The sequence below is a fragment of the Dryobates pubescens genome, chromosome 34 (assembly GCF_014839835.1).
Source record: "Dryobates pubescens isolate bDryPub1 chromosome 34, bDryPub1.pri, whole genome shotgun sequence".
Taxonomy (NCBI): Eukaryota; Metazoa; Chordata; class Aves; order Piciformes; family Picidae; genus Dryobates; species Dryobates pubescens.
This window is the reverse complement of record NC_071645.1, coordinates 4,831,426-4,842,717: the sequence shown is the minus strand read 5'-3', so window position 1 is coordinate 4,842,717 and position 11,292 is coordinate 4,831,426. Positions and strand designations below refer to the sequence as shown.

The window sequence follows — 11,292 nt, the reverse complement described above, 5'->3', positions numbered from 1 at the left end:
AGCCTCTCCTCACAGGGCTGTGCTGGAGGCCTTGAGGCACCAGGGAGACCTCAGAGCAGCCTTCCAGTGCCTGAAGAGGCTACAGAAGATCTAGGAAGGAACTTTTGACAAGGGCTTGTAGTGCCAGAATGAGGGGGAATGGCTTTGAGCTGGAAGAGGGCAGATTTAGACTGGAGATTGGGAAGAAATTCTTGACAGTGAGGGTGGGGAGACACTGGAACAGGCTGCCCAGGGAGGTCATGGATGCCTCCTCCCCGGAGGTGTTCAAGGCCAGGCTGGATGAGGCCTTGGGCAACCTGGGCTGGTGGGAGGTGTCCCTGCCCATGGCAGGGGGTTGGACCTGGATGATTTTTGAGGTTCCTTCCAACCCAAACCATTCTATGACTCTCTGCTTGTGCTTTAGTGGGCATGGTGGTGTTGGTCTGATGGTTGGACTTGTTGATCTTAGAGGTCTTTTCCACCCTAAATGATTCTAGGATGGACCTTACCATCCTTCCTAGAAGCATGCAGGATCCCACCTGGCTGCTCTCAAGTGTTACTGCCATTGATCCTCAGGTTCTCCACGTGGAACACCAATTCATCTGCACATCCAGGGGGGGATTCTTGCCCACAAGCATATAACCAAGAGTAAACCACCCTATTTAATATGAACTCCATTGGATGATCTTTAAGGCTCCCTTCCAAGCCAACCCATTCTATGCTGATGAAGCCTTAAGCAGCCTGAGTTTCTCTTTCCTGTGTGTCCCCTGGCTTTAGGTGACTTGCTACTGTGGCTCACCATGCTCTGGGCAGGCTGCTCCAGGGTACTGGGAAATTACCTTCAGGAGCCTGAGCTGATGGAGAGCCTGAGTTCACCCTGAACCTGGCCTGGTTCTTTCTGGGTGCCTCTGGCTGGTATTTCACAGGTAGGTGCATGTTCCTTATGCCCGTGTTCAGAGACAGCTGGGTGTGAACGAGGTCTCAACTGGCACCCTGTAGCCCTGGTGAACCCAGGGAAGAGGTGGGATCCTTTAGTGCTGATTTGGCACTGAGTTAATGCAGCCCCAGGACTCCCAGCTGGCTCAGACACATGCACAGCACATGCACAGGCACGGCACAGGCTGGCTCCTGAGCCGCTCCGAGGCTGGAGCCGAATTGCCACGGATGTGTGAACCCCGATGCCAGCCTTCTGGATCAGAACCAGCTCAGCTCTTCTTCTACCTCTCCCTGAACATTTCCTGCTGGGTGAGGGAGGGGTGGGCAGCCCTGGCAGCCTTCACAGCGTGAGCTGTGTTGGCTTTGGGTGCAATGGAGTCGTTAGAGGGACCTGCAGCTGCTGCCAAGCCCGTGCTGTTTCCTCAGGTGAGGCAACGTCATCTCTGGGGAACTTGTTTGCTGGGGTGAAGCCTTCTGCAAGTCTGCATGAGGTCATCTGCTGTAATGGTAATGTCTTGTGTGCCTTCTCCTTACAGAGGTGGTTCTGAAGGATTAGGATTGTCCTGTCTGAGAAGGAAACAGGCTGAGAGGATCCCCTGGGGCTGTTCAGCAAGGCAGCAGCAGGCTGGTGTAGAAGCTGTCTCTCCTCCAAGAATCCTGTATGGACAAGACAAGCTTCTCCCTCACCCATGGCTCCTGCTGTCTCTAGCTCATGCTTTTCTTCAGCCTGGTGCAAGGTATGCTTGAAACAGCTTCCCAGCTTGCTGCCCTGACCATGTCCTTGTCCTAGGAGCCAGCAAGCTCAGCAGCAAAGTGCAGGACATAGTTCTCTGACCCTGTGACAGCTTAGCTTGGGCTGGGAGCCTTGCTGGACACATCCTAAGTGCTGTGTGGAGCCAGAGTCTTTGCCACTCTTGGCTAGCAATTACCTTTCCTTGCTTGTCATCTCTCCAGGGCAGCAAGCCAGGCAGGCCCATAGGCATGATCAAAACATGGGATAAATATTCCAAGTGGCTTCATCTATAGGAACAAGCACATGGGGGAGGGAATGAGCTCATCTTCTCCACACTCTTGGCCACAGCAGGGCTGTTCCTATATCCCCTGCATGCTGCAGTGGGGTGATAAGCTGGTTGCAGGGAGAACACTCTGTCCCTTCCCTGGAAGAAGAGATTCATCTGTACCTGCCTCCTGGGAGCAGCCCTCGGTAGGCAGCTGAAATTTTCCCTTTTCCTCCCATCCCATGACTGCTAGGGAAGATCCAGCCCCTTGCATTGTCCAGAACAATTCCACTGCCCAGAGGACTTCTGGGGTTTTTCACTCTCTGAAGGTTGCCTCTTGCCTCCTTTGCACTTTTTCAGCTGCTTTCTCCCATGTTGGTGCCTCCAGCCCTTAATAATTCCTCTTGGTCTTGGTTATTGAGATGCTTGCAGGAATCCAAAGCAGAGGACATCTCTGCTCCTTCCCTGCTTCTGCCCCAGCCTCAGTGACCATGGTGATGCTGTTGAATATGCAGCCCCTGTGGTAGGAGAGCAAAAATGAAGTGAAGTCTGCTTTCAAAGGTGTTTTAATTCATAGAATCATAGAATGATTTGGGTTGGCAGGAGCTTTGAAGATCATCCAGTTGCAACCTCCCTGCCATGAGCAGGGACACCTCCCACCAGCCCAGGTTGCCCAAGGCCTCATCCAACCTGGCCTTGAACACCTCCAGGAAGAGGACATCCACAACCTCCCTGGGCAACCTGGTGAGACAGAGCCTTGAGTTCAAGCCAGAGCCTTGAGCAAGCTGGGCTGGTGGGGAGGTGTCCCTGCCCATGGCAGGGGCTGGGAACTGGATGACCTTTAGGGTCCCTTCCAACCCAAACCATTCTCAGCTGGAGGTGAGGAGAAAGTTCTTCCCAGAGAGAGTTGTTGGCCATTGGAATGTGCTGCCCAGGGAGGTGGTGGAGTCCCCATCCCTGGAGGTGTTCAAGAGGGGATTGGATGTGGCACTTGGTGCCATGGTTTAGTAGTCCTGAGGTGTTGGGTGACAGGTTGGACCTGATGATCTTTGAGGTCTCTTCCAACCTTGGTGATTCTGTGAAAGACAAGGAGACAACCTCTCACATTCAAGATGTCTTGGGTTTCTGACATGGAGATCTGGGTGGAAGGGTGAGGGAGACCTATTTGAGGAGGAGAGGGCAAGAGTGTCATTCCTGATGGGGAATGAGCTTGACTTGCTTTCCTCTCTCTGCTCCCAGCTCTGACACCTCCTGTGTGCTTCAGAGTGCTGTGCCCAGGGCTATTGTGTATGGGTGTTTAAACAGTGCTTAAGCAGCCCTAAGCCTGTTTATTTACTGAGGCTGTAAATTACCTTGGACCAGGAATTCCTCACTGCAAATCCCTCGTTTGAACAGGCAGCCTGGCTCTCCGCTAGAAGGACGTCAGGAGCAGACCTACCTGCTGCTGCCAAGCTCCTGTCAGATCCAAGTGTCCTTGCATGGGCAGTTGCTGCCTTCCAGAGGTCCAGGCAGGCTCAGAGGGTTGCTTGTTTGTGGTTTATCTGCTGGTGGCTCAGGGAATGTGGCAGCCAGTGCAGGTCTTTGATGGATGGGTTGTGTGCTGCAGTTAGCTTGTGCTCGCTGGGATTTGCTGGGAGACTAATGATCTGTCTAGCCCAGTGTCTTCCAGGCCTTAGCAGCAGTTGTCTCCAAAGGAAAGCAGGAGAGGCTGGTATTAATCAAGGAATCAGCTTTTCCTAGCTTTTTTCCTCCCCCTTTTCCTTGAGGAAAGTCTGTTTCTGAAGTGTGTGGCTCTCACAGCACAACAAGAGCAGCAGTGTCCTGCTCAGTGTTACCTCACTGTTAGTTTTTCTGTGGCCCCAGGCTCAATGTCTGGAAGAGTTTGTCTGAAAAGACATCAGCAGGATCACAGAGTTGTTTGGGTTGGAGAAGATCTCCAAGATCATCAACCCCACACCCCCATGGCCATTAAAGCATGTCCCAAAGTGCCATGGGCCACAGGTTTCTTGAACACCTCCAGGGATGGGGACTCCACCACCTCCCTGGGTAACCTATTCAACATCCCACTTCCACCATGTGAAATGTCAATTCCTCATCAGGCAACTTCTGTTTGAGCTTAGAGGTTTGCCCAGTGAAGATCAGAAGCCACCACCAAGGTGGCTGTTGGTAACTCATGGTCCTGTGTTTCCCTTCCTGTGGATGCTGCTGCTGCTTCTTCCCTCACTAGAAGCTGCTCATTCAGACTGGATGATGAAGCAGCTAATTCAGATTGGAAGTCAGGAAGAAGTTCTTCCCCATGAGGGTGGTGAGACACTGGCACAGGTTGCCCAGGGAGGTGGTGGAAGCTTCCTCCTCATCCCTGGAGGGAATAGAATAGAATAGAGTAGAATAGAATCAACCAGGTTGGAAAAGACCTTTGAGATCATCAAGTCCAACCTATCACCCAGCACCATCTGAGCAACTAAACCATGGCTCCAAGTGCCTCATCCAGTTTCATCTTAACCCCCTCCAGTGATGGTGACTCCACCACCTCCCTGGGCAGCACATTCCCATGGCCAAGCTCTCTGTGAAGAACTTCTTCCTAACATCCAGCCCAAACTTCCCCTGGTGCAGCTTGAGACTGTTTTGAAGGCCAGGCTGGAGGTGGCTGTGAGCAACCTGCTGCAGTGTGAGGTGTCCCTGCCCACGGCAGGGGGGTTGGAACTGGCTGAGCCTTGAGGTCCCTCCCAACCCTGACAATTCTGTGATCCCTCACCTCAAGCTGAGTGTGGTCCTGGCAGTCCAGTGTCCAAAAGCTGTTGTGTGAGCTGTGTGGATTGGGTTGGCTGACCCTGGCAGGTTTGGTAGCAGCCACTGATCACCCATCCCACCTGCTCTGTGCTGGCTAAGCTGTTGCCTCTGCCCATTTCTGGAGCCACAAGAAGTGGAGATGGGAAAGAGCTGAGCTCATCCAGCTTCTCCATTTTTTCCCCCTATGGGGGAAGGCTTGTTCCCTACACTGGATTTTCCTGTGCTGGGTCCAGTTTTAAGTGACTCAAGCAGCAAGGTTTTCATTGTTTCCCTTGGGAGCCTGGCAGATTTCTCACCATGAGAGATGTTTTCCTAACCCTCCACCTGACCTGTTCCCCTCCTTGTTTCCAGCCCAGGGCTGGAAAGCTGCAGTGGGTTAATGCTTCCTCAGTCCCTTGAGTCCTGATTAACTCTTTCTGGGTCACTTTGATACATGTGTTAGGTGATCTTTCTTCTGCTGAGACCATGCCTCCAGTCCTGGTGTCCCCAGCATGAGAAGGACACAGAGCTGTTGGAGTCCAGAGGAGGGTCACAAAGATGATCCAAGGGCTGAAGCACCTCTGCTCTGAGGGTGATCTTTGAGGTCTCTTCCAACCTTGGTGATTCTGTGTGACAGGCTGAGGGAGCTGGGGGTGTTCAGCCTGGAGAAGAGAAGACTGTGGGGGCACCTTAGAGCTGCCTTCCAGTGCCTGAAGGGATCCTGCAGGAAGGCTGCAGAAGGACTTTTCCTGAGGGTGTCTGGAGACAGGACAAGGGGGAATGGTTTGAAGCTGAGGCAGAGCAGGGTTAGACTGGAGCTGAGGAAGAAGCTCTTCAGTGTGAGGGTGGTGAGACTCTGGAACAGGTTGCCCAGGGAGGCTGTGGATGCTCCTTCCTTGAAGGTGCTCTCCAGGAACCCTTCCCCAGCTTTGTTGCCCTTCTCTGGACACACTGCAGCACCTCAGTGTCCCTCTTGGCCCAGAACTGAGCCCAGGATTGGAGGTGCAGGGATGGCAGTGTGAGGTGAGTGTGTGTCCAAAAGCTGATTTGTGGTTTAGCTGTCAGGAGCAGTGGGGTCTTCAACCCTCATCTGCACCCTGCTTTGACCAGGCAGAGGGAAGGCTGCTGCATTCACCCTCTGCCAGGGGAAAGGAGGGTGGGGAGTGGGTCTGTGCTGCCCTCACAGCCTTGTGCTGCACAGATCCTGCTAACCTCTGTGTGCAGAGGGAGGAATTCTCCAGCAGGAGAGGTTCCTCTGCTCTGAGGAGCGCTCTGGCCATGCTGGGGGGCAGAGGGGGCCAAGGCAAAGCACATGACTAATGGCAACGTGGAGAAGCACCTTCCCCACAGCCTGATTCACCCCAGCCTTGCAGGGATCCAGCCCTTCCTCCAGGAATGTGTGATAAGGCAGCATGCACTGCTGAGATCACCCTTCTGGCAAGGGCCTGCTGTGGTGTGGGACCCAGTCAGACCCAGCCATCTGCTGCCTGCAGTCTCCAAGGCAACCTCCCCTGCTCCTCTTCCCTGGAAGCTGTGCCTCTCCGTAAGGAAGCTCTCATCCTTCTTACTGGAAGTGCAGCAGATGTGGGAGACTCTGACCTGTGCCAAAGAACTCTAGACCAGGGCACTGCTGTCTGGGGAGCAATGGCAGGGGGGCTGGAGCTAGATGATCCCTGAGGTCCCTTCCAACCCTGACACTTCTGTGGTTCGAATGCTGCCTTGGGGACTGTGCTTCCTGCTGAAGGAGGCTCCCTGTGCCCTCCTGCTGCCACAAAGGCTCTCTCTCTCCTGCCAGTTACCCTCTCTGCCTGCTCTCTGAGCCCACTGCTGTCTGAAACCAGCTGTGCTTGCACAAGGTCTGGGCTGCCTTGAGGACTGCTGGAGATCTCAGCTGAGACAAGCCACGTGCTGCAGCAAGGATTCATTCCAGAGGGATCCCAAGGTGGATTTACCACTCCTGCTCCTGTACCACACTAATGCTCCTGGTAAGGAAACTTCTGAGCTGCAGCTCAGGCTGTTCTGCCAGAGTGGCTTCTCTTGAGCAGAAGCAGCTGGCTGTGTTCCTCCCTGTTAGGAGGAACTTGGAGGGTGGTAGACTGCTAGAGCAGGCTGCCCAGAGAGGTGGTGTGCTCTCCATACCTGGAGTCTTCCAAAACCCACCTGGACATCTATGATCCTGTGCAACCTTCTCTAAGTGAACCTGCCTGGAGAGAGGGGCTAGACTCAATGATCTCCAGAGGTCCCTTCCAACCCTCACCACTCTTGAGTTTGCTGTGCTGGACAGGAAGGAGTAGAGGTCTCCCCTAAACCTTGCCATGCTCAGCTGGAGTGAGCAAGCCCCAGGTGCAATGGATGTAAAGCAGGACATGATCCGGTGTGGTGGTGGGGCTTGGGCTGTGTAAGCTACTAGAAGGGCCAGCCAAGAGTGACTAAAGGAGCAGAGGACCTGTGGTGTGTGTTGATGCCTGGGGCCAGCCTAGCTGATGGACAGGAGGCAGGGCAGTGGAGATCAGCCAAGCAGAAGGAGCCCTGGCACAGGATCTGGGGGGGTGACAGGAACTGTGCCATTGTCATCGAGTGAATCAGAGCCCGGGGTGCAGCTGCTGTGCCCATCAGTGGTGGTGGGAGGCACAAAGAGAGTGTTTCTGGCCAGCCTGGGGCCCTGCAGGCTGTCTCTGTGCTGGCATCAGCTCTCTGAGCAGGAGCTTTAGTCTCTGGTCTGGAGAAAACTGAAAGCATGGTGGAAGGGAGCTCTGGAGACCATCCAGCCCACACCAGGGGCACCCACGGCAGCTTGCCCAGGATGGCAATGGCCAGGTGGGTTTGGAATGTCTCCAGAGGAGGAGACTCTACAGCCTCTCTGGGCAGCCTGCTCCAGGGCTCCAGCACCCTCACACCAAACAAGTTTCTCCTCTCTTCCTTTAGGTGGAACCTCCTGGGTCACAGTTTGTGCCCACTGCCCCTTGTCCTGGGACTGGGCATCACTGAAAAGAGCCTGGCCCCATCCTCTCTAGCTCTTGCTGGGCATCGGTCAGATTCCCTCTGCCTGCTCTTCTCCAGGCTCAGCAGCCCCAGCTCTCCCAACCTCTCCTTGTCACAGAGGTGCTCCAGATCCCTCATGTGAAAAGGAGTAGGAGAAAGTGCCTTGGGTCAAATCCTCTTTGAACCCAGGAGGGTGTTTTAAGCACCCAAGACTGCTGTGGGTGTGGAACTGCCTGGAGGAACAGGTGGCATCTGAAACGGGGGGGATGTGGAGCAGGACGGATGCAGGAGCAGACCGCTCACCTGGTCCTCCTGCTGTGCACATCCATGGGAGCAGCTGGGCTGCCCCAGCCAGGCTGGATGGTGTGCAGGGGGTGGTGTGGGCTGTTTTCCTTTGATTCATCAGCTGGCACACTCTCCTGCTGCTTTGCCTCCTGCAAGTCATCCCTTCCCCTCCGGGACCAACCCCCGAGTTCACTTCCAGAGGATGCAGCCTTTCCTTCCCCCTTCCACCCCCCTCCCATAGTTATCCCAATAGCTCCCAGCAGCACAAAACCCTCTCAGCCCCCCGTTCCCTGACCCTGCTGTTTGTGTTGGCTTCCTGGGGTGAGAGGTTGCCCCTAACGATCGCTTTGGGCTTCCCAATCTCTTTACTTTTCTCACAGTTTCTAAGACAACGGCTGCCAGGAGACACAAATGTGTCAGCCCCTCAGCCCCTCTTGTGCTTCGAGTGCCTGGGGGCAAGGCTGCCTCTGCTCCACGTCTGAGCTGCCGCCGGAGTGAGCAGACCCCCCCCTCGTGTTGGCGCTCCTGGGCTCCCCGCAGTGCCCAGCCCCGCAGCATTTCACCACTGCCTGCTCCCAGGGCAAGCTGGGGCTGGGTTTGTGTCGCCCCAGTCCTACAGGAGCAGCAGTGTGCACCTCGAAGCGAAAGCCAGCACCTGGCTTTGACAGCTGTGTGCTTGTGAGGGGAAGCAAGTGGAGGAGTTTCCTCTGGCACCTCCCAGGGCTCAGGCAGAGGGGAACGAGCTTGAGAACTGCTGGGGAAGGGGGAAATACAATCGATGGGCTGCTGGCCGTCAGCAAACTCTTAGCCTGGGAGCTTTAACCTGAGGGCTGGGAATTTCCAGGCTGATTCAGAGCTGCTTCCCCCTCCTCTCAAGGACCTCCTTTAGGCACCTTGCAAGCACGGCCAGCTCCAAGCTGCCTGGCTGCCTTCTCCAGCCACAGCTTCCTACGCTTCTTTCCCTTCCCTGCCCACTCCTTCTTTCCTTCTCCTTTGGCTCCTTCCCCTCTGGCCTTCAGGAGAGGGCTCTGGGGCTTGCAGTCTGGAGACTTGCTCCATCCCTGCTTCCCTTGACCTTCCTCCTAGCGAGCTTCGGGAGCCTTTGTGCCTTGGCTGAGAGGGACATCTAGTGGGGTTGGAGCTCAGGGACTTCGGATTTCCTCCTCTCCTGTGTTTTTATTTACTGTTGACCTTTACTGCTTTCTGGGGGAGCAGGAGCTGAAGTTTCTGAGCAGTCCTGCTCTGGGGGTTGCCTCGTGGTGCAGTGGACCTTCGGTGGGACAGTTCAGGGAGCGTTTCTCTTGCCTAGTGCTTGGTTGGGACTCTTGGTTTCCCTGCTGCTCTCTGAAGCTGGCTTCCTCCAAGGAGGACAAGTTTTCTGTCCTCATCCTGTCTGCTGCCAAGGTGTGGCTGGGGCCCTGGCTGACCAGCTGCTCATCCCCTGGCAGCCCTGATATTTCCAGCCATGCCCATGGTTCATTTCCAGGAGCAGGAGGAGCTGTGCAGGGCAGGAACCAGACTACAGGTGGTGCCTGTGGAAGCCTGAGCACCTTCCTGGTAGGTGCTGGACAGTGAGGAGGGCTTGGGAAGACTTCAACACAGTGAGCTCCAGATGGCCAGAGTGAGTATTCTGCTGCCTCTTTGCTTCTCTCCCAGCTCCTCCACAAGCCACCAGGTCTTGGACAACCTTAGTCTTTGTTTGCTTTAGCTGGGAGGGCATCACAGCTCCATGCTGGTACCTGACAGTGCTCAGGAGATAGTGGGGCTCCAAAGCTGGTCAAGGAGATCCAAAGAAGTTGTCACAGGGCTTTAGAGCAGTGAGTCCTTGCTCAGCTTTGGGGCAGGGAGGTCATTTTAGTGCTGGTTTCTTCCACCTGGAAGCTGGAAAAGTCAGAGGAAGACACTGGGGCCTCTGCAGGTAGGACAAGGTGAGGAGAAAATGGGACAGGGGGCCTGGGTGGTTGCCTTGTGCAGGACCTTCTATACCCCCAGGAGCTGTGTTGGGCTTTCCTGGAGGTGATGTTTCCCTAGCAGGGCTGTGCTGGGCAGGGTGTAAAGGGCCTGGAGTTGCCCAGGGAGGACCTGGTGTTCCCAGCTGTGCCACAAGATGGCTGATGGGGCAGGGGGCAGCACTGTGGCATCCAGGCTGGGAGATCTGGCCTGGCCTCCTGGATGCAAGCAGGAGTGTGGGACTCCAGTAGCCCTGACTTGGGACTGTGGGGCCTCAGGCACCCCCTGCATAGCATCTCCAAGCCTTCAAGTTCAGGGAAATCTATTTTGGGGTGCATGTCTTGGGGAGGGTTGACTGCAAACTGGGACAGTGTGGAATCAAACCTTTCATGGTTTCATTTGCTTTGACAGCTGAGTGGTGGAGGAGATGCTGTGCATGGACCTCAGCTCTGGTCAGCATGGATAGAACTGTCAGTGTCCAGCACTACCTGCCTGCTCCCTGCAGGAATTCAGGCATGAGGTGAGCTCTGGGGCCAGATCCTAGCCCATGCAGTGTGTCCAAAGCTTTGCTGCACTACCTTAGCCAGAGGTGTCTTCCTCCATCCCTGGAAGTGCCCTTGGGCTGGAGAGCAGAGTTGGAGCCCCCTACACTGCAGGCAGCCAGCCCCCAGCACTGCAGTGCTCTGAGGTGCTTCACTGAGTCATCTTTGACAATTATTCCAGAGCAACTGTACCAGACCCAGAGTTTCTCTGCCCAATCTGATGCAGGGAGCTGCAGGGACACCCTGGCACCCAGCCTGGCCCTGGCTCACAGGCCAGTGTTGTGTCAGAGATCAGGGCTCAGCGAGTGGCTACTGCAAACAGCTTTTTGTGCTGCTGCAACCTGATGCAACCACAGATCCAAAATGTTCCTCAGCTGTTCCTCTCTAGAGAGCCCTGAGCCCCAGATCCTCCTGCAAGCCCTCCCAGCCCAGCTCCTGGTGCACCCTGGATGATTCAGCAGCTTTCACCATCTCAAAGGTGAGGAGACTGCAAAGCTGGCACAGAGCAGCCACACCACATATTCAAGCAGGATCCTGTTTGAATCCTGGGAGTTATTTGGGGATTTATTCTGCCTTTTTATTTTCTTGTTCCCCCTAGGACCTGTCTGCCTGCCCAGGGAAGGAAGCAGCACCTGAGGGTATGGAAAGTGGAACAAGCTCCTGCCAGCCTGCTCCCAGCATGGGGGGTGAGTGCCGGTTTCCAGGGGGGAAGGTGCTTCTGGAGCTGCTTGATGTGATGCTCAGCTTCACTTCTGGCTCTGCCTGGACTCTGGAAAGCTGTTCATGCTGGAACTGCCATGCAGAGGTACAGGAGTGTAGTGCTGGAGGTGCAGGAGCTCAGCTCCTTGTTT

The 11,292-nt window shown here is 55.3% G+C and overlaps 1 long non-coding RNA gene across 1 annotated transcript; it reads left to right on the top strand.

The window, feature by feature from the left end:
• Positions 1 to 752: 752 nt before the first annotated feature.
• On the top strand, positions 753 to 10,370 carry LOC128898872 (uncharacterized). Its single transcript, XR_008463006.1, has 5 exons — positions 753 to 905; positions 1,452 to 1,652; positions 6,478 to 6,667; positions 9,436 to 9,570; positions 10,311 to 10,370. It is a non-coding gene; the product is annotated as an uncharacterized LOC128898872 (long non-coding RNA).
• The last annotated feature ends 922 nt before the right edge of the window (positions 10,371 to 11,292 follow it).